Source organism: Puntigrus tetrazona, chromosome 24 (genome assembly GCF_018831695.1).
Source record: "Puntigrus tetrazona isolate hp1 chromosome 24, ASM1883169v1, whole genome shotgun sequence".
Lineage (NCBI taxonomy): Eukaryota > Metazoa > Chordata > Actinopteri > Cypriniformes > Cyprinidae > Puntigrus > Puntigrus tetrazona.
This window is the reverse complement of record NC_056722.1, coordinates 14889218-14909301: the sequence shown is the minus strand read 5'-3', so window position 1 is coordinate 14909301 and position 20084 is coordinate 14889218. Positions and strand designations below refer to the sequence as shown.

The following is a 20084-nucleotide window of genomic DNA, read 5'->3' as shown; positions in this document are numbered from 1 at the left end:
AACTATGAGTAAGACACAAAACATGTTTGCACAATCAGTGATGACAAAGGACTATACATCTAAATATGGAATTAGACTTGAAAATAACTTTTTTGGTGCCACAAAGATGGAAGAAATAAAGCTGGCATTACTGATTGCTTGGAGCAAATGGTAAAGGTAATGGTAAATGGTAAAAACTGCAACACTTTCACTTGTAAATGGGAGGAAAATAATGAAATCATTAAACAAAATTAAAGTAATTATAAACACGATTCTTTTAACTGACTGACTGAAACAAAACAAAACAAACAATGCATACATATATTTGTGCTGTCAATTAATTGTGATTAATCACATCCAAAATAAATGTTTGTAAATATGTAGATATAGAGATATATAAATATATAAAAATATATAAAATATATAACAATATATATACATGTACTGTATTTAGTATGTATATATAAATTCACACACATACAGTACATTTTTAGAAAATATGTACATATATGTATTATATTTATGTATATTATATATTATATATATAAAAAGTTATTTTGATTTCAAGATGGCGCGTTGAGTTCGGCTGCCGTCACGACCGCTCCTGCAAAACTTTTTGTTTTTCTTTTAATTTTTAGTATTTTGGACAGTCTGCGCGGTTTTCTTTATATAAGATGGCTATTATTACATACGACCGAGCCACTCTTATATCTATTGGTGTACAATGCACCCAACTTTCGCCGTTTTTAAACCGGACCCATGCTGGCGGCGAGATCCTGGCGAAGACAAAAGGACGCGACCCGCACCGGCGTCCACGAGGAAAGCGAGCGGCGTCAGGAACAGGTTGAGGCACGCTCACACCGCGCTCCCTACCTAGTGTCCTGTTAGCCAGCGTCCAGTCTCTGGAAAACAAGCTCGATGACCTCAGGGCAAGGATCAAGTTCCAGAGAGACATTCGGGACTGCAACCTCCTCTGCTTCACGAGACATGGCTGAACCCAGCGGTACGGACCACGCCATACAACCGGCCGAGTTTTCTCCGTTTACCGCATGGACAGAACAATGGAGTCGGGAAGACACGGGAGGTGGAGTGTGTCTGATGGTGAACAACCGCTGGTGCGACAGCGCGAGCGTTGTTCTTCTCTCACGCTCCTGCACACCAAACCTGGAACTTCTGACCATCAAATGTCGCCCTTTCTATCTTCCACGGGAATTCAGCTCGGTCATAGTCAGCGCCGTTTATATTCCACCTCAAGCGGACACGGACGCTGCAATATGGGATTTACACGACCACCTCACAACACACCAGTCACAACACCGGACGCCGCACTCATTGTGCTGGGGGATTTTAACAGTGCAAACCTCAAGCGCGCACTGCCGAACTTTCACCAGCACATCACCTGCCCCACCAGGGCGAAAGGACACTGGATCACTGTTACACACCCTTCAGAGACAGCTACAAGGCAAAATCATGCCCACCGTTTGGTAAATCGGACCATGCCGCCATTTTCCTCGCACCTGTTTACAAACAGAGGCTGAAACAGGAAGCCCGGTACAGAGGGAGGTGTCACGCTGGACTGACCATTCGGTGGCCGCCCTGCAGGGCGCTTTGGATAGCGCAGACTGGGCCATGTTCAGGTGTAGCTCCGAGGGCGTCAAGCGTGTTCACGGAAGCGGTGGTGGGATTCATCGGAAACTAGCGGATGACACGGTAGAGAAAACCGTCATCAGGACGTTTCCCAACCAGAAGCCGTGGGTAGACAAAACTATCCGCGACTCTCTGAGATCCCGCTCCGCAGCCTATAATACGGGATTGTCAGCGGGGATATGTCTGAATACAAGGCTGCGTCGTACGGCGTGCGCAAAGCGGTAAAGGAGGCAAAGAGGCGCTACGGGAGGAAACTTGAGTCACAGTTTCAACACAGTGACTCTAGGAGCCTTTGGCAGGGACTGAGAAACATCACGGACTATAAAACGCCAACCTCCAGAGTGGAGAGCGCGGATGCTTCTCTGGCAGACGAGCTAAACACCTTTATGCTCGTTTCGAGGCTGCAGCTAATCACGCTAATCACGCTTAGCGCCGCTAGCGCATGATTAACAGCACGCACGCCGAGAGAGCCGGAGAGGAAATCGCGTTCACCATTTCGGAGCACGACGTAAGGAGGGCATTCAGGAAAGTGAACACCAGGAAGGCAGCAGGACCTGACGGCATCACAGGTCGGGTTCTGAGAGCCTGTGCTGACCAGCTAGCACCGGTGTTCACTGAGATATTTAATCTCTCCCTGAAACAGTCTGTAGTCCCCTCGTGTTTCAAAGAGTCCATCATTGTTCCTGTGCCGAAGAAACCTCAACCATCTTGCCTTAATGATTACCGCCCTGTAGCTCTGACGTCTGTAGTGATGAAGTGCTTCGAGAGACTCGTCAGAGACTTCATCACCGCATCACTACCGGACACACTCGACCCACTACAGTTTGCTTACCGCCAAAACCGGTCTACGGAGGATGCCATCACACACCTCCTCCACACAACCACAAGCCACCTGGATTTTAGGAAAGGGAACTATGTGAAAATGCTGTTCGTGGACTATAGTTCAGCGTTCAACACCATAGTTCCTCCACGCTCACCTCGAAGTTGGAGGTCCTGGGACTCAGCCCATCCCTGCGTCACTGGATCACCAACTTCCTGACCGACAGACCACAAGCCGTACGGATGGGAAAACACACCTCATCCTCCCTCACTCTCAGCACTGGAGCCCCTCAGGGTTGTGTTCTGAGCCCCCTGCTGTACTCGCTGTACACACATGACTGTGTGGCCACTACAAACTCCACCACCATCATTAAATTTGCTGACGACACTGTCGTGGTGGGCCTGATCTCCAACAACGATGAGATGGCCTACCTTCAGGAGATCAACAACCTGGAGAGATGGTGTCAGGAGAACAATCTTCTCCTGAACGTCAGCAAAACAAAGGAGTTAATAGTGGACTTCAGCACGAAGCAGGTGCGCTCTTACCATCCCATCAAGATCGACGGGACCCCAGTGGAGAGAGTGGACAGTTTCCGGTACCTGGGTGTTCACATCACGCAGGACCTGTCTTGGTCCTGTCACATCAACACCCTGGTGAAGAAGGCCCGGCAGCGTCTATACCATCTGAGGCGCTTAAGGGACTTCAGACTCCCATCTCAGGTGCTCAGGAACTTTTACACCTGCACCATCGAGAGTGTCCTGACGGGAAACATCACCTCCTGGTTTGGAAACAGCACCGTGCAGGACAGGCGAGCCCTTCAGAAGGTGGTGCGGTCAGCTGAGCGCACCATCCGCACTGAGCTCCCTGTGCTGCAGCACATCTACAACAAGCGGTGCTGTACCAGGGCCAGGAAGATCGTGGAAGACCTCAGCCATCCCAACAATGGACTCTTTTCTCTGCTGCGTTCAGGAAAGCGCTCGTTCCCTGAAGGCAAACACAGAGAGAATGAGGAGGAGCTTCTTCCCCCGCAGGCCATCGGAGTCTAAACCAGAGAACACCCAGCACCTAAATACCGGAATTCCCATGTTCACCCCTCTTTCCCCAGATACTCGCCACTTACATTTGGACAATTGCACTAGCCACTTTGCACTGGACATTGCACAGCCACTTTACACTTACACTTTATATCTTATACTTTATATTTATATTCTATTTTATTTTATTTTTTTATATTCTACTTTGCACACTTCTTTTTATATATATTTCTTAAATTTTATATTTATATATACATTTAAATTTGTTTCTATTTTGATGCTGGACGGTTGTAAAGAACATTTCACTGCATGTCGTACCATGTATGTATGTGTATGTGACAAATAAAATTTGAATTTGAATTTGATATACATTTACTGAAAGGTTGAGAGGTATATACTGCCTGCTGAGAGGTTGTGTGTTTATAGCTTCGTGTAGCTTTGCTCTTTTCTGTTTATCTCTCCCTGTTGTTTAAAGCGATCAAATGTAACCTATTTCCCTTCAGATTTGTAATCTATTGAACTAATGTAGTGTCTGCTTAATATCTAGATGTTCATTTGGACAAACTCTGGAATTATCTCCCTAACACTATTCAGGAAGCAGACACACTCTGTCAGTTTAAATCTATATTTAAGACTTATCTCTGTATCCTATCTTATACATAACACTCTAATATGCTTCTGTTATTCAAATCTGTTAAAGGATTGTTAAATTGCTTTAATTAGATCAGCCAGAACTGGGAACACTCCCCATAACACACAACATACTTGTTACACCGTAAAAAGAATGGCATCTACAATAACATTAATCCTTTTTTTTCATATTTTTCATATACTAGTGGACAAGCACCAAGAGATGACTTTCATCAGAAATGTTCGGCTAGAGGAGAACTGGCCCCAACTGAGCCTGGTTTCTGCTTTTTTTTTTCTCCATTCTGTCACGGATGGGGTTTTGTTTCTTTGCCGCTGTCCCTTCTTAGTTGGTGACACTTAATTTTTATTGTCGTTTTGATTACAGAGACTGCATTTAAAACAAATAAATAAAAATGTGTCAATCTCATCATTATACATCTCTATCAATCTATACTCCTATTTGATACTGTTCAGTGCTTTGATAAAATCTGTATTGATAAAAGCACTATATACATTAAAGTGATTGACATGTGTATTCATATACACCTAATAAATATAAACAAAAACCTTTTTGGATGTTGGATGTGATTAATTGCGAATAATTAAAATATATATATATATATATATATATTGTGACGAGTCGGCTGCCCCTCCTCTTTATTGTCACCATCACCCCGTCCTTTATTCGCCGCCCTTCACCAGGCTCCCGGACGGGAGTGGGTGTGTTCGAGAGGAGGGGCGTGGTATCGGTCAGGTCTGGCGGCGTGTGACGAGGCGCACCTGAAGGGGATTAGCCTTGTCACCGTCGCCGTTAAATACCTGACCGCGTCTCTCCTCGGGAGACCGGTCTCTTCCCGTGCATGCACGCTGGTGTCCTCGTGGGTCCAGGAAGGGTGCGCGATGGACCTCACCCCGCCGTCCGTGAACACAGAGCTCATCCCACTCTGCCGCCCGAGCAACGGGCGACGGAGACGCCGCGGAAGAAGCCGCCGCCCCGCGCGCCCCGGACCAGAAAAGGGGAGCGTGTGCGACCGCCGGACTCGCCCCTTACCTGGACCCTTCCCCTGGAACACGGCCTCAACCTTCACTTTTCCCGCGGCACAGCGAGGACACCAGATCCCCTTTTATTTGGACACTTTTCCCTGGACACTTTATTATGTATTATTATTATTTTGTCAATAAAAGCCTCTCCGAGGCCTGACGCCACGCCCACTGTGTCTGTCGTTGGCTCCTCCCGTCACAGTGCTGGAGAATGCGGGCAAGGCGGAGCTTAGACGGCACAGTTGGGCGACATCTGATGACGTCATCCCTCTCGCTGGTACCCATGCCGGGATGGAGGAACAACGGAGACTCGCTCCCAGCCACCAGGAAGGGTAAGTGGACGCTTGCTTATGGTCATTTACCCGGTGGCTGGTTGAGCATTCCGACTAATTCCCGGTTTCTCTGTCCCGGTGCGAGAGGGGAGTTGCCCGGAGAGGAATCCCTGCCCCGCCCACTCCGACTGCTGGAGCCTGGTTGAGGAAGGTAGCACTCCTGCGTGGGCGGCGACCGCCTGACGGGGTTGACGCTGGGGAGGGGAATGTGACGAGTCGGCTGCCCCTCCTCTTTATTGTCACCATCACCCCGTCCTTTATTCGCCGCCCTTCACCAGGCTCCCGGACGGAGTGGGTGTGTTCGAGGAGGGGCGTGGTATCGGTCAGGTCTGGCGGCGTGTGACGAGGCGCACCTGAAGGGGATTAGCCTTGTCACCGTCGCCGTTAAATACCTGACCGCGTCTCTCCTCGGAGACCGGTCTCTTCCCCGTGCATGCACGCTGGTGTCCTCGTGGGTCCAGGAAGGGTGCGCGATGGACCTCACCCGCCGTCCGTGAACACAGAGCTCATCCCACTCTGCCGCCCGAGCAACGGCGACGGAGACGCCGCGGAAGAAGCCGCCCCGCGCGCCGGACCAGAAAAAGGGAGCGTGCAGCGACCGCCGGACTCCGCCCCTTACCTGGACCCTTCCCCTGGAACACGGCCTCAACCTTCACTTTCTCGCTGCACGACGAGGACACCAGATCCCCTTTTATTTGGACACTTTTCCCTGGACACTTTATTATTTTGTATTATTATTATTTTGTCAATAAAAGCCTCTCCGAGGCCTGACGCCACGCCCACTGTGTCTGTCGCTGGCTCCTCCCGTCATATATATATATATATATATATATATATATATATATATATAGATAGATAGATAGAGAGATATATATATATATAGATAGATAGATAGATAGATAGATAGAGAGATATATATATAGAGTCAGAGTACACCAAGCCATTTACATAGAACACAATTGTATATAGTGCAAATAAAGTATAATGAGTACATGCTAATCCTACAACAAAATCTGGTCTTATGAGCGTGATTACAAACACACTACATAAACAAACTACACACATTTGCAAGTAAATGTGTTACGTTTTGGGCACTTCATTTATATTTGCATTCTGCAAAGTGTGTCCAAACCAAATTAACTAGAAACCTTCTTTTGTATAATCAACAAATACCCTTCTAGCCAGAAGACATGGAAACCAAAAAGTTATTATAAAAATAAAACAACATTTGCTCTTAGTGGAAAAACAAACCTAAAATATATAACATATATATTGGACTAAAATTAAGTGTACTTTACGAAGGTTCTTAAATGAAACATGTTTGGCCTTTGACTGTCATTACACTGTCTATGATTAACTGTCTGAAATTCATTCCACATGTAAGAATAAAGATATGTTTAGCACTCCCCAGAACTGATGGTGGTTTATGATAGTAGTGAAAAACACCATCTGTGCCTCTCAAAAAAAACTAAAAAAAAAAACAAAAACAGGAGATACGGAGCTCTTATACAGTCTTATACTTTCCACTGCTCAAGGACACAAAGACCACATACTGCACACTGATGACAGTCAGAAGTCAGATCAAAAAAGGTCTCACAAATTGTAACCATTCATATCTGAAGATATTTTTCAAATACAAATGAGTTTACAGTTCTAAGAAAGATTTCCAGATACAAAAAAGATATACGAGATTTTCTAGATATAAATAAAATAATAATAACAACAGAACATAGAATTACACATAGATGTAATGTATGATTAGCATTAATAGTCATCCCCCAACCTCCCTCCATAATAATAACAAAAATATTGATAATAATAATAAAGTTCATTTCAAAAGTATAAATTACCCTAGTTTCTCGAAAACAAAACCTTTATGGAGTTAATTTAGTGAGAATAACAGGCTTTTGGTCATTTGTCATGCTTTGAGGATGTTTAATTCAGGAGGCCCCCAAAACCACAAAGACCCACAGCTAGAACCATCTGGAATGTTCTACAGGGGACAGTGTTTAAGAGACAAATACCAAGCATTCCATACAAATTTAAAAACAACCTTGGGCATTGTAAACAGGATGAAATACAAGTTAAAACCCTGATCATTGATGTTATCTCACTGCAATAAATGGTAAAACGTCCTTTCATCACATAAAAATTCTTTTTAAACTTTGTATCATGAAACTGCTGTTCCACACGTCAACAAAATGCAATTACGCATACCTGTGGTCAGCTTTCCTAAAAATATAAATGAAAACGAAAGCAAGAGAGGGTGGGTTTAAAGCTTATAATAGACTGTTCATTTCAGCATATTCATTTTGAAAATGACTAAGATGAATCACAATGATTCAGTTTTCAAATGTAAAATGAAAAAAAAATTACTTTTAATCAAATTATGTGTCTGACTATGGGAAAAATCTTCAAAATGCAAAAACTTCTTCTGAATCTTGTCAAAGGCAGGAAGAGATGATAGTGGGCTTATCCTTGCAACTCAGTTCTAGGTCTGTGAAGCTGAAGGCAGGAACTTAGACTAATTGGTCTGTTTCTGCTTTGCCACCCGTTGTGATCACTTTGAGCTTCCCAAGTCTGTTTATCGTTCACAGATTCTGCATAGCTGGTTTATGTAAACATCTAAATGGTTTTTAAATGTCATGCCAGTCATCGAGAAGATTTGGATGAACAGGGTCGTTTTATGGGATGAATCATTCTGGTGATATATTTCTTTATGCCTTTGTGGTAAGATATTAGTTTAAACAATATTGGCAATGAAATCTTAACACCCGCTGTTCAGTGTTCCTTTTAACGTGTTTAGTCTCCACAGGAGTAAAACCCCAAAAATTACAATTTATTTTCTTGACAACTGACAAACAAAATATTTCCTCTTCACTCCTACTTTCAGCCTCTTACTGTTACATTCACATACTTACCGCTGCTCCACCACTTTTTGCCATTAATGATAAAATGGTCTTTGTCTTTGTGAAGGGTGCACTCCATGTTAGTCGCATCACTTGAAGCAACATCCGGCTCTAGAAATAAGAAAAACACAGAATATTAGGTTCAGTGATGAAAAACTTTCCAAAAAAAAAAAAAAGAGGCTCACAAGTCTCTTATGTCACAAGTATAATATGACTGTTTCAAGTTAACATCAAAATGTTTTTGAAAATAATCAATACAAAGAGCACAATGGAAATAATTGTAACACCACATAATAAACATTTAATTGAATAGGTTGGTAAATTAAATAATTTATCACAATACAGAATATAGCACAATGTGAAATATGAAACCAACATTTTGTATGACAATTTATGACAATTCTAAGAACTTTCATGTTTACTGCACATCTTAAAGTAGACTTCTAAAAGATTTAAAAGATCCTTTTCTTTACACTCTTTTGAATCAATTATCCCTTATCCACAAACAAAAGTGTATTCTTGTGGATAATAAGAGAAACGAAGACAAAACGAAACAACTGCACTAGAGGACACTATCTGGTGGTTAACAGCAGAGTGACAAAGCACAGACAAAGAGATTGGCTGTCAAGGTGGAAATGATAACCTAGTATAGAGGCTTCATATCACATCTGATATTTGTTACTCAAATATGAAGAAAAATTACAACTATTGTCTGTAGTATGACAGCTAAAACGACACACATGCACACACTGGGATAAATAATGGGAAAATTGTCATACATCAACACATCTGAAAACTCTAGGGGCATTACAGCACCATCTGTATGTTGAGAAACTTGATTCCTTTTTAATCACTATACGTGGTCACACAATATATAGTCATCTTTTGGCTTGCTCAGTTAGAAAAAGTATCAAAATAATTTGGCTTTTTTCTTAATGTAATCGATCAGCTGTTTTTCTCCTTGTTTACTCACTGAACACAGATCTCATTTTCAACTTAATTATAAATCATCCTTTTAAGTTAAGGGATTACTAATGAATATGGGACCTATCATACACCCGGTGCAAGGCTCAGTGCAAGTGTGTTTGCTAGTTTCAGCCTGACGCAGTTCTCATTTTCCGGTCAAGCACAACGTCGTTTAACTAGCAAATGCACCTATTTGTGCACCCCTGGGCGTGGTGGTCAAAAAAAGAGGTGTTTAGTGCCATGTTGCACTATTATGAAGAACTGAAAATAGACAGTTTTTTTGTTATTTAAAGAGCGCGTTAGTAGAAAATGCGCCTCTGGGGGGGGTCCATAGTGCGCATTGACTTTGTTTATTACACACAGGGATGCGCAGCAGCACACATGCCACATATTAAAAACTAAAGGAATTTATTGTGTAAGCTACATACATACAAAAATGTAATGATGGACTGTCATTGCGTGGATCAGATAATTTGAAGTTCAGCCTATTACTACTTATAACGATGAATGAAATTGTCTAATTAATTAAACAGCTGTGCCAATTTTAACACACACATATATATAGATATAAACTGACTCATCAGATGACTCACCTGCCTTATTGACTGTTTTATATCTGCCATTTACCTGCCTTGTGTATGATCATTGCCTGTTTATCTGTTTCATGACTTTGAACTTGTCCTTCTGTTTTGTTCGCCATACTGGATTGCTGGTTTGGTTCTGACCTACTGCCTGTCTACCCATTTATGATTATTGTCTCAGCCCAAATAAAACTACCGATTATTAACCTATTAGTCAACCTGCCGCTGAATATGCCATTGAGTTTTGCACACTAGCAGCACAGAGTGGTTGGAATAATATTGCACTGAAGGCCTGGCTTGTAGAGGAGAACAATTGTCCTTCCCCGATTTCATCACTCTCACTATAAAAATCGATAACCTCATGGCAAACGCCCAGCAGAAACAATCTACTCACTACCCTTGTAACAGTCCTAGTCAACTCACGCCAAGAGAATGAGCCTATGCATCTCATGGTAAAATGGTGAACTCAGAAAATGATCTTCTTTCGGTTGCAATCACTGCCTCCCTACCAAGCCTACTCTATGTTTTACAAACAGGATTGAAAGTCCAGAGACCAACAAACCTGTTCAAATGCCTTCTTGTTATGATTTATCTGACGTGTTTTCCAGTTTTCCCCTTACCGACCTTGGGATTGTGCCATCAACCTACTTTCTAAAGCCATGCCTCCCAAGAGCAAAGTCGCTTCCCCACTAACGTCTCGACTCAAGGAAAAAGCCACCAAGCTACAAGGGATTCAGGAGGCGAACCAAGCCTTTTTCACATTGAAGGAAAAGTTCACTTTGTCCCCTATTCTAGAGCATCCTGACGCTGACCTTCCCTTCATAGTTGAATTTGATGCATCTGACTGTGGCATTGGAGGCGTTCTCTCTCAAAGATCCTACCAATCAGGCAAGCTTCATCCCTGCTTTTTTTCTCTATGAAGCTCACTCCTGCAGAAACAAATTATGATGTTGGGAACAAGGAGTTGTTATCGATGAAGGCATCAATTGAAGACTGGTGACACTGGCTAGAGGAAGCGATTCACCCCATTTTTAGGTTATTACTGACCATAAGAACCTTGAATATATTAAGAGTGCAAAACATCTGAACCCCCATGAAGCCCCCTGGTCATTATTCTTCACTCGGTTTCAGTTTACAGTCATATATCGACCTGGTAGCAAAAAGCAAATGCTCTGTCCCACCACTATGATCAACTCATCGATCACCAAGATCCTGAAATCATTCTTACTCCATCCGTAGTCCTAGCACCAGTGTCGTGGGACATTATGGAGGAATTACAATGAGCCAACCAACAAGAACCCCCACCAGGACAATGTCCCCTGAACAAACACTACATTCCCTCCAACTTAAGGCAACGCATCATGCAGTTGGTCCATACCTCCTCAGTGCAGGAAACCCAGGTATTTCTCGAATCATTCACCTTGTACAAAACTCATTCCGGTGGCCCGAGATTATTAAAGAGATCACGGCCTATGTCATCTAAAACACCGAAAGAATTACCTCAAACCACTCCCCATCCCACAGCGACCCTGGCCTCACCTCTCGATCGACTTTGTCATTGACCTACCAACTTCAAATAACTTTTCCAAATCCTGCCATCTGATACCTCTGAAAGGACTCCCCACTGCCATAGAAACAGCCCAAGCCCCCTTCCATCATGTATTCAGAGTTTACAGTCTACCAGAGGACATTGTCAGTGACCGAGGTACCCAGTTCATGTCCTCATCTACAGGCCTCACTCAGTTCTAATGTGTCCTGGGGTTCCAACCTCCACTGATCCTGTGGTCTGGAGAACCGTCTTCGGTTCCAGCGGTGGATGACTGGATACGTTGTAGTGAGAGGGTTTCGGACAGTGCTCACTTTCAGCTTCAACAAGCTGTCAGGACTCCGAAATTTCAAACGTCGCCCACACCCTTCCTACCAACCGGGTCAACGGGTCTGGCTCTCTACAAGCAATATCAAGTTGCGGCTAACCAAGCAGGAAGCTCAGTCCCAGGTATGTTGGTCCATTTAAAATTCTAAAAAGAATTAATGACGTCACATACAGTTAGAGCTTCCTGCTAATTATCGTATCTCTCCTACTCCAGAACCACCACCATTGGAGGAGGCCCCAGAAGGGCCCCAGATGGGGCTCCCGTTTATCAGGTGAACGAGTTGCTGGACTCCAGACGAAGAGGGGGTCAGCTCCAATACCTAGTGGACTGGGAGGGCTATGGACCAGAGGAGAGATTATGGGTAGCCACACGGGACATTCTGGATCGGTCACTCAACAAGGAATTTCACAGAGCAATTTCTGTAACACCTAGCCAGCAAAGGGAGCCCTTGCCCGAATACCAGCTGGGCTCCCATTCTCAGCTTCTTCTCTCCTCATTTTCTGTTTGGAGGCCTTTATTTTCAGAGGCCTTCCAACAGGACGATGGGAAGTATTGCCAGTACATCTGCCTTACCGGGCATTCTATATCTGCCATTGACCTGCCTCGTGTATGATCATTGCCTGTTTATCTGTTTCACGATTTTGGACTTGACCTTCTGTTTTGTTTGCCAAACTGGATTTCTGTTTTGGTTCTGACCTACTGCCTGTCTACCCGTTTATGATTATTGCCTCAGTGCAAATAAATCTCCTGCAGATGGATTCTAACAATGCCTCTGCATCCATGTTACAATAGAAATCTGCCATGGTACAAGCGCAACTCACTCTTAAAGGTAAAGGAAGATGAGACTCTGATTGATTTATTGCACATTATGCCCAAACAACACCCATTACTTCCCTAGAGAATAGGGAAAACCCATTTTGACTATGCACCCAGGCACACAGGCCGTTTTCCAGTTATTAAAATGGCAAAAGTGGATTTGGATATGCCCTCAGTGCACCTACACTGTTCGGTATAAACTTTGTGTTTAGATCGTTAAAATAGGGGCCTACGTGTCACAATAAAGAGGCTTGGCTTTGTCCAAGTTTTTTTTTTTTTTTTTTAAATGGAAGATATATTCTGTTCCAATGTTATGTTTTGTCCGCCTTTTTAATGAATGTGTAAACGTCCCAAAGACACGTCCACCAAAGTAACATGTCCAACCTGAAACTAATTATACAAGATTTTCTTTAAAATTAATAGACAATTACAATTATTCAATTTTACATTACCTGTCATACAGAAGCAGGACCGTATGTCTCCTCTTAGTAGGGGTTCCAGCCAGAGTCTCTTCTGCTCTTCAGTACCATACAGGTGCAGGACTTCCATATTGCCAGTGTCTGTTAAATAGTCATAGTCACAATAAAATCAAATTAGAGAAATATTTTATTTTGTATTTTATTATTTTCATAAATATATATTTTTGTACATCATTTTACAAAATGGTGGGGGGTCAATAATCCCTTCCCTCCAACATCCAGTCATTGACAAGAATTGCAGAAATAAGCTAATCAAAACGATTTAACGATTGAATACTGATGGACAAATTAAAAGTCCTGCCCTACTTTTTTTTTGTTTTTTTCTCGAGAAGCCGTTTCAGCCTGCCATATATTACATAAAGGAACAATAAGAAGATCTTTACATATAATAACAAGAATTTAACATTAGTGCTACCATTTAAACCATTCATAATTGTTATACAATTCTGATCTGTAAAACGTTTTTTGTTGTAGTTGTTGTAAACATTATAGTATTTACCTAACACAAACCTGTGACAAATAACATTTCTGTAATTATAGCTATACATTTGTGTGTAATTCATATAATTTTTTTAGCATTTAGCAGTATAAATCCAAAGGTAGGAGTCTTCCTTAAGTACAAACCCATAATCTAAAAGCTCCATAAAAAAGTAAAATTTCTGACACACACCCACCTGGGGCCTGACAGTTAAAGATTTTGGGGCGTAGAAGCAGCGTCCAGTCTCCTCTGCAATATGTGCATAATCCAGCTGAGACAGGCCACTCTCAGCCAGAAGAAACAAATTCCACAGGCCTGCAGCTCGAGCCTTTGCCTGCTCACAAGAACTTTCATCAGTTGAATTATTGTCTGTTCAAGTTCTAGATTTGTATAATGTTTAACAACTTTGTTCACCAAAGCAAAACAAAATACAGTAACACACAGTAAAAACTAAAAAAAATCTAATAAATTGTATTATTCTTTAAAAGAACTGTTTTTCATGTTAAATGTATTTTCATATTTCTGTGGAAACCATTACGTCTTTTAGGATTCTTTGATTAATATTAAATTCAAAACAACATTTATTTGAAATAAAAAGAACAATCTCTTTTGGCATCCTCAACTTAAGGCATCCTTGATGAAAAACTATAAATAAATAATTTATTTAAAATTTTACTAACATATTACATGATTTAATAGTACTATATGTAAATAATGCATGATTGTACTTATCATCACCTTCAACTCCTCTATCACAGCTGGTGTTTGCCATCTCTCAGGTGTGTCTTTGTGCTTGGCATAGTAATCTTTTACTTCCTAAAAACATAATGAAATATTGTGAGGTTCATAGTAATCTCTTTAAATGATCATAATGATTTAATCACTATCATTATCATTATCTACCATATTTACCTTTTACCTTTAATTATTTATTTGCAGTATTTATAATTGTATATCGTTATGTGCTCATGTGGTATTAATGTGAGGCATGTCCAACAGAGATGACGGCAGTGCTGACCTGTTGAGCAGGAAGTACATGCTTTCTCATGAACTCTTTCATATGCTGAAGGACAGCCTGTCCTTTGGGTGACAGCATGAACAGCTCATCAGAAATTGGCATAGCTAACGTGGAGCTACAGATAAAAACAATTTATCCTTTATAAAAAAATTATTATTAACATTTATAATTACATACCCTTACAACAAGAACACCAAACAATAATTACACACCCTGCTTACACGAAAACACCTTTTAATTACATATTCTGATTCTAAGGAAACAACCATAAAAATACAACCAAAACACAATTTGCTCATTAAACAAAATTTGCTTTTGATGAAATATATCCTTAAAATAACTTTTTGGACACTGAAAACCTAAAAACATTCAAACAAATGATCTGTCATGCTGGTATTTCCTCTAATGTGCATATAGAGTAAAGTTTGTGGTTTTGTACCTGAGGGCGATCTGTAAACCCAGCTCAGCTAAGGGCTCCACACTCTCTTCAAACTCAGCTGCATTAAGAGAACTGGCATTGCCCAACAAATGCCTTGCATAGATCCCCTTAAATGGGGAAAGAAAATTACTTAATAAGTTTTTAAGTTTGTGCTTTCCTGTTATAATACTCTTCCTCTCTGCCTGCATTAACTTTTAGAACTCAATACCTGTGCAATTGAAGCCATTTTAAAAATAGCCATGGCAATGAAGAAGTTTTTCTGGGAAAGAGAGTTTGGGATGCCTCGACAATGGCAGTAGATGGAGATAAGGTCATCTGGAGAGGGAATTCCTGTTCAAAAACAATGTATGAAAGAAAAAATAAGAGTATATATAAATATAAGGACAAATTAAGAAAATGCCAGTACTGACAAAAAAATTATACTGTTTTCCGAACTCTACAGAAATATAAAATAGAAATAAAAATAAAAGAGAGATGTTCCACCTTTCACTCCTGTGACTCCACCCATTGTGCTGAAGACTTGGTAGTGACTGGGCCAGTAGTGTGGCATTAGAAAGTAAGCCAAGTCTGCTATTGGCTGTCCAGTAGTGGACAATTCCCAGTCCAGAACAGCCAATACACGAGCCTGCAGAGAGACAATGAATCTTTCAGGAGACCCAGATTTTCAAATATTAAAATAATCTTTCACATTACTGTTATTATTATTATTATTATTATTTTTATTTATTTTTTAGGAAATGCAGCTTTGGTGAATCATTAAGAAAACTTTCGAATGATACCTCTGTAGGGTGGAATATCAAGTTGTCAATTCGGAAATCGCCATGAACAAGGGACACTTCATTGTCGCTGTTTGGAAGGTTGTTAGTTAGCCAATCTGAAAGTTTATCCATGGCTGGTATCTCTTTGTGGGCAGAGGCTTTATACTGCTTTGTCCATGTGGAGACCTGGAAGAATATTTATTTATTTTGAGTGAAAAGAAGACAGTAGCTATAAAGAAGAATAAGAGTAAGAGTAAAATTACTGATTTCATTGATTATTTTATCGTCTCACCTGTCTCTTACAATAACCTGTTCCCTTCCCATATCCCAAAAGGCCAAGTGTACTGACATCTAGGGAGTGGAGTTTGGCTAGTGTCTCCACTGCAGCCACAAACAGAGCTGTCCGCTCTGACGCACTGACCCCTGGAAGCCTCGGGTCTCTGAATATACGTCCCTGATGTGAAGATGTACATTTACAGCATATCATCATTCTTCAAAGAATCCCTCCATTCATAAACAACTGAAAACTAAACAGACTGATAAGTGGGTCGAAAACACCTTGCCTGCCCCCTTCTGGCCAAAGTGTTTAAATTTTGCATTTTAAAAACTTTGCAACTCAAAGAGTACAATCTTAAAAAACAAATGCCCCAGTTTGGCTATATTTAACTCAAAAATGGTTCAAAGCAGAAATTATATGATTCATTAATTTATTGAATGAAATTTATTGAAGTTAACAATTACTGGTTATAGGTACCTGTATATGTTCCATGATGTAAAACTCTGTGCCGATAACATGAGTATCTGTGCAGTACAGCACTGGACGAGGAACAGGAAATCCAACAGAATATAGAGCCTTTTGAACAGCATACTCTCTATCTATCTGCAGTCACAAAATGTCTCAGGTCACTCAACATAACCATGGTTCTTCAACTCCAGCTCAAGAAGAAAGAAAGAAGATTTGACAGTTATTGGGATAATTACTGTTATTAACTGAAATGAAAAATGTAATTTTTTTCTACATTGCCAATAATGGCTTGTGCATCCATTGCAGCTTGTCTGACTTTTTTCCTAGCCTAAATAGTATCACTGTCTGCCGTCTTAAGATAGCAACCAGTAAGATGGCCCTAGGAGAACATTCATTTCTCGAGGAACCTTAGTGGCTAGTTCCTATAACTATGTGACTCCAGTATCTATATTTATGAGTAAGCTCTTGCTTGGTTATTCTGAGGCTATTCTGCCTTATTCTCATGCGGGAGCTTCTTATTCTTCTAGACTTTTAGGTATCTAGTTCAATATGCCCAAAGTCTATACTTCCCAAAACGGTTTTCGAAATCTTCTTTCTAAACAATCCTATATTTAGGATTAGTCTCTTGCACATAACTTCTTTGTCTTCCTCCATCCACCAAGCAACATACTAAATTTCTACCTTCTAGAACCCTTTATCCACACTTTAACTGTTTGAAGCAGCACAAGCCATTAGCCCATACATTTGAATTCAATGAAGGAAATTTGCTTTATCCTGCAGAAATGTGCTATGTTGAGGTTCCAAGCAAGCTTTTTTTCTTGTTTCGTCATGTTGAAACATCTTGTTGAAACAAAATGAAATTGCTTAAAAATAAAGTAAATAAAATGTTCAAATTAAAATGCTCATTAAAACGCTTCAAAAACACAACCACACAAAAAAAAGACAGCAGTACAATACAAACACTTATGAAAGTCTTCTTTTTAAAATTTTCTTTTAATTAGAATTAATTATACTTTTAATTAGATTTTCATTAATCAATGTTTTCTCAAGCAAAATGATGCAAGGTAAAAACTAATACTAATATTTTAAACTTGACCACTGTGTTTCCTTGTGTAGTTTTTAAACTGATTCTGTACACATGGATTACATATGGGCTAAAGCAAGTTATGGAAGCAAGTCATAAACATCTGGGACAGGATGAGGTTGTGCATATCATGAGAGGATAAAAATTTTGGGCTGGACTGTCCCTTTAAAGAGCCAGATGTGATGCAAAGGCCAGAAACATGCAGACAAAAGAAATTGGTTTGAATTAATTTGCCTAAACAACATGTTTAAATAAGCTTTGTATGTTAAATATATGATAAATCATGTTTAGTAATGTTCTTACGAGGCAGTGTATTGAATGGCTGAATTATAAGGATATAGCCTATTGTGTACCATTTAGGACTGTCTGTGAATGTCTTTAATCGAAATAATTACCTGATTTGCACAATAATTAATCTAAGTAGTTGCAAGCAATTACATGTCAGCATTTGCAACTCTAAATGACCCCAAAAACAATTAAATGATCAATTATCAATACAAACATAACAATAATTAATCTTTTACATTTTTCCTTGGAGTATTTACAGTTTTTCCATGCAAATACTTTTATATAATTAATTATGCAACCAAATGTATCAATTATTGACCAAATCATATCATTATATGGTTTAAAAAAATAAGTAAATGACAGTTGTAAGGCCAGAATCTCAGACACTGTTAATAAAATGCACAGTGTATTAACATTTATCTTACAATAAATTAATTTAAAAAAGTAATATAGTAATATACAAATGGTAACTTTGCTACCTCAGTATGCTTGCTCAGATTCAGTTCCAATGCCAAACATTTGGCTGATTAATGTTATAACTGACGCTGAAATGTTCGTACTTGATAAATGAAAGCCTCATTATTTAAAACCATTTTTTTAGTTTTTGAGTGTATGAGCTAAATAATGCTAAAAATGCAAATGAAAAAAAATTGTGTGTGTATGTGTATGTGTACATACATGTATCAATACAGAAAAATGAGATATAACAAATAATAAATTATACATCATGACAGCAAACTGGCTTCTTGAATTAAACAAAAATAATTTAAAGTGAAATAAGCATAAATAAATAAATACATTTAAATTATGTAGTTCAGTCTCCCTCTACTGGTTTACCTAGCGAAATATTATTTGTTGTTGTGTTGTCAAGTTATCAGTCAGGTCCCAAAGTCCCAAAGTCTTTTTTTTTTTTTTTTTTTTGAATTATAAAAACAGCGTTGGACTAACCTAAATAAACTTAAACTCAACATGCCAATTACATTAAACTCTACTTTACAGGTATTCATCAAAGAATCAGTTATTCTGAAGTTTCACTTTATCGTAATACTACAACGAGCGATGTACAGAACACAGTACCTTATGAGCTCCGGGCAGCAGCTCTCCTGGAGGCTTCTTTCTGAGCACATGACGCTTATCTGCAGTCTCAATGTAAAACGTTGGGTTGGATTGCCCAGCTCTGTAAAAAACAAATAAGTAAAATACAACAACAAACAAGCAAAACATGCATTTTGTTTGCATTAGGTGCACTTGAAAAAAATGTGTTGTGGAATTTCTTACCTGTATTGCTGCAGCGTAAAAGTGCTGCTGTCTGAAAAACTGTCAAGTTTGCCTGACAGATAACTTTTCAGGTTATTAGTGTTAAATCGATGTTCTGGACGGACAGCGGTGATTTGGCGATCCATTGCGTTACAAAGTAAAATGGAGAAAAGTTCACGACTTCAGGATATTTCAAAATAAAAGTCTACATCTTCTGATAATGTAATGTACTGTAGTCTAGTTTGAGGAGCAACAAATCAAGCGCTGAAAATATATATATAGGCCTGCATACATATATATGTATATAACCCAAAGTAGATACTGTGATACTGTTTTTTTTTTTTAAATGCTTTGATAAACTTTGAACAGAACAGTATTAAAAAAAACAAAAACTAAATAAAAATAATTATTTTGTAACATTTTAATTGACGTTAATGTCACTTTTAATCAATGTAGTGCATCCTTGTTAAATTAAAGTATTTCTTTAAAATACAACACCATACTGACCACATCATTTTGATCTACTGCTTTTGTAATATCATACAAACTACAGTTTGAAAATACTACGAATTAACGGCAGGTGTCAGCACACTCAGAAGCCAATTTCCAGTTAAAAATATGAACACATAGATATGATTTGGAATCATTTTGAGAGCTGCATGCACATCAATTTGCTATTTGAATACGTTTCAGTGAATAAAGTTCCTTTAAAGGATTATTATAACCTAGTCTGATAATTTTGAAGATAATTAAAAATGAAAGCAAACTCAATTATAACGCAAAGTAAACAATGGTAAGCCTACTCAAAAACTTTAATGGCATATTATTTATAAATTATTCACAAGCAACGCAATATTCAAAATATACTGTACAAATGAAAAATCATTAGCAGTATATTGTGTGGTGCCC

At 39.8% G+C, this 20084-nt stretch overlaps 1 pseudogene; it reads right to left on the bottom strand.

Moving 5' to 3' along the window:
• LOC122330211 overlaps window positions 1–19357 on the bottom strand; it is a 43626-nt pseudogene extending 24269 nt beyond the window's left edge.
• Window positions 19358–20084: the final 727 nt, after the last annotated feature.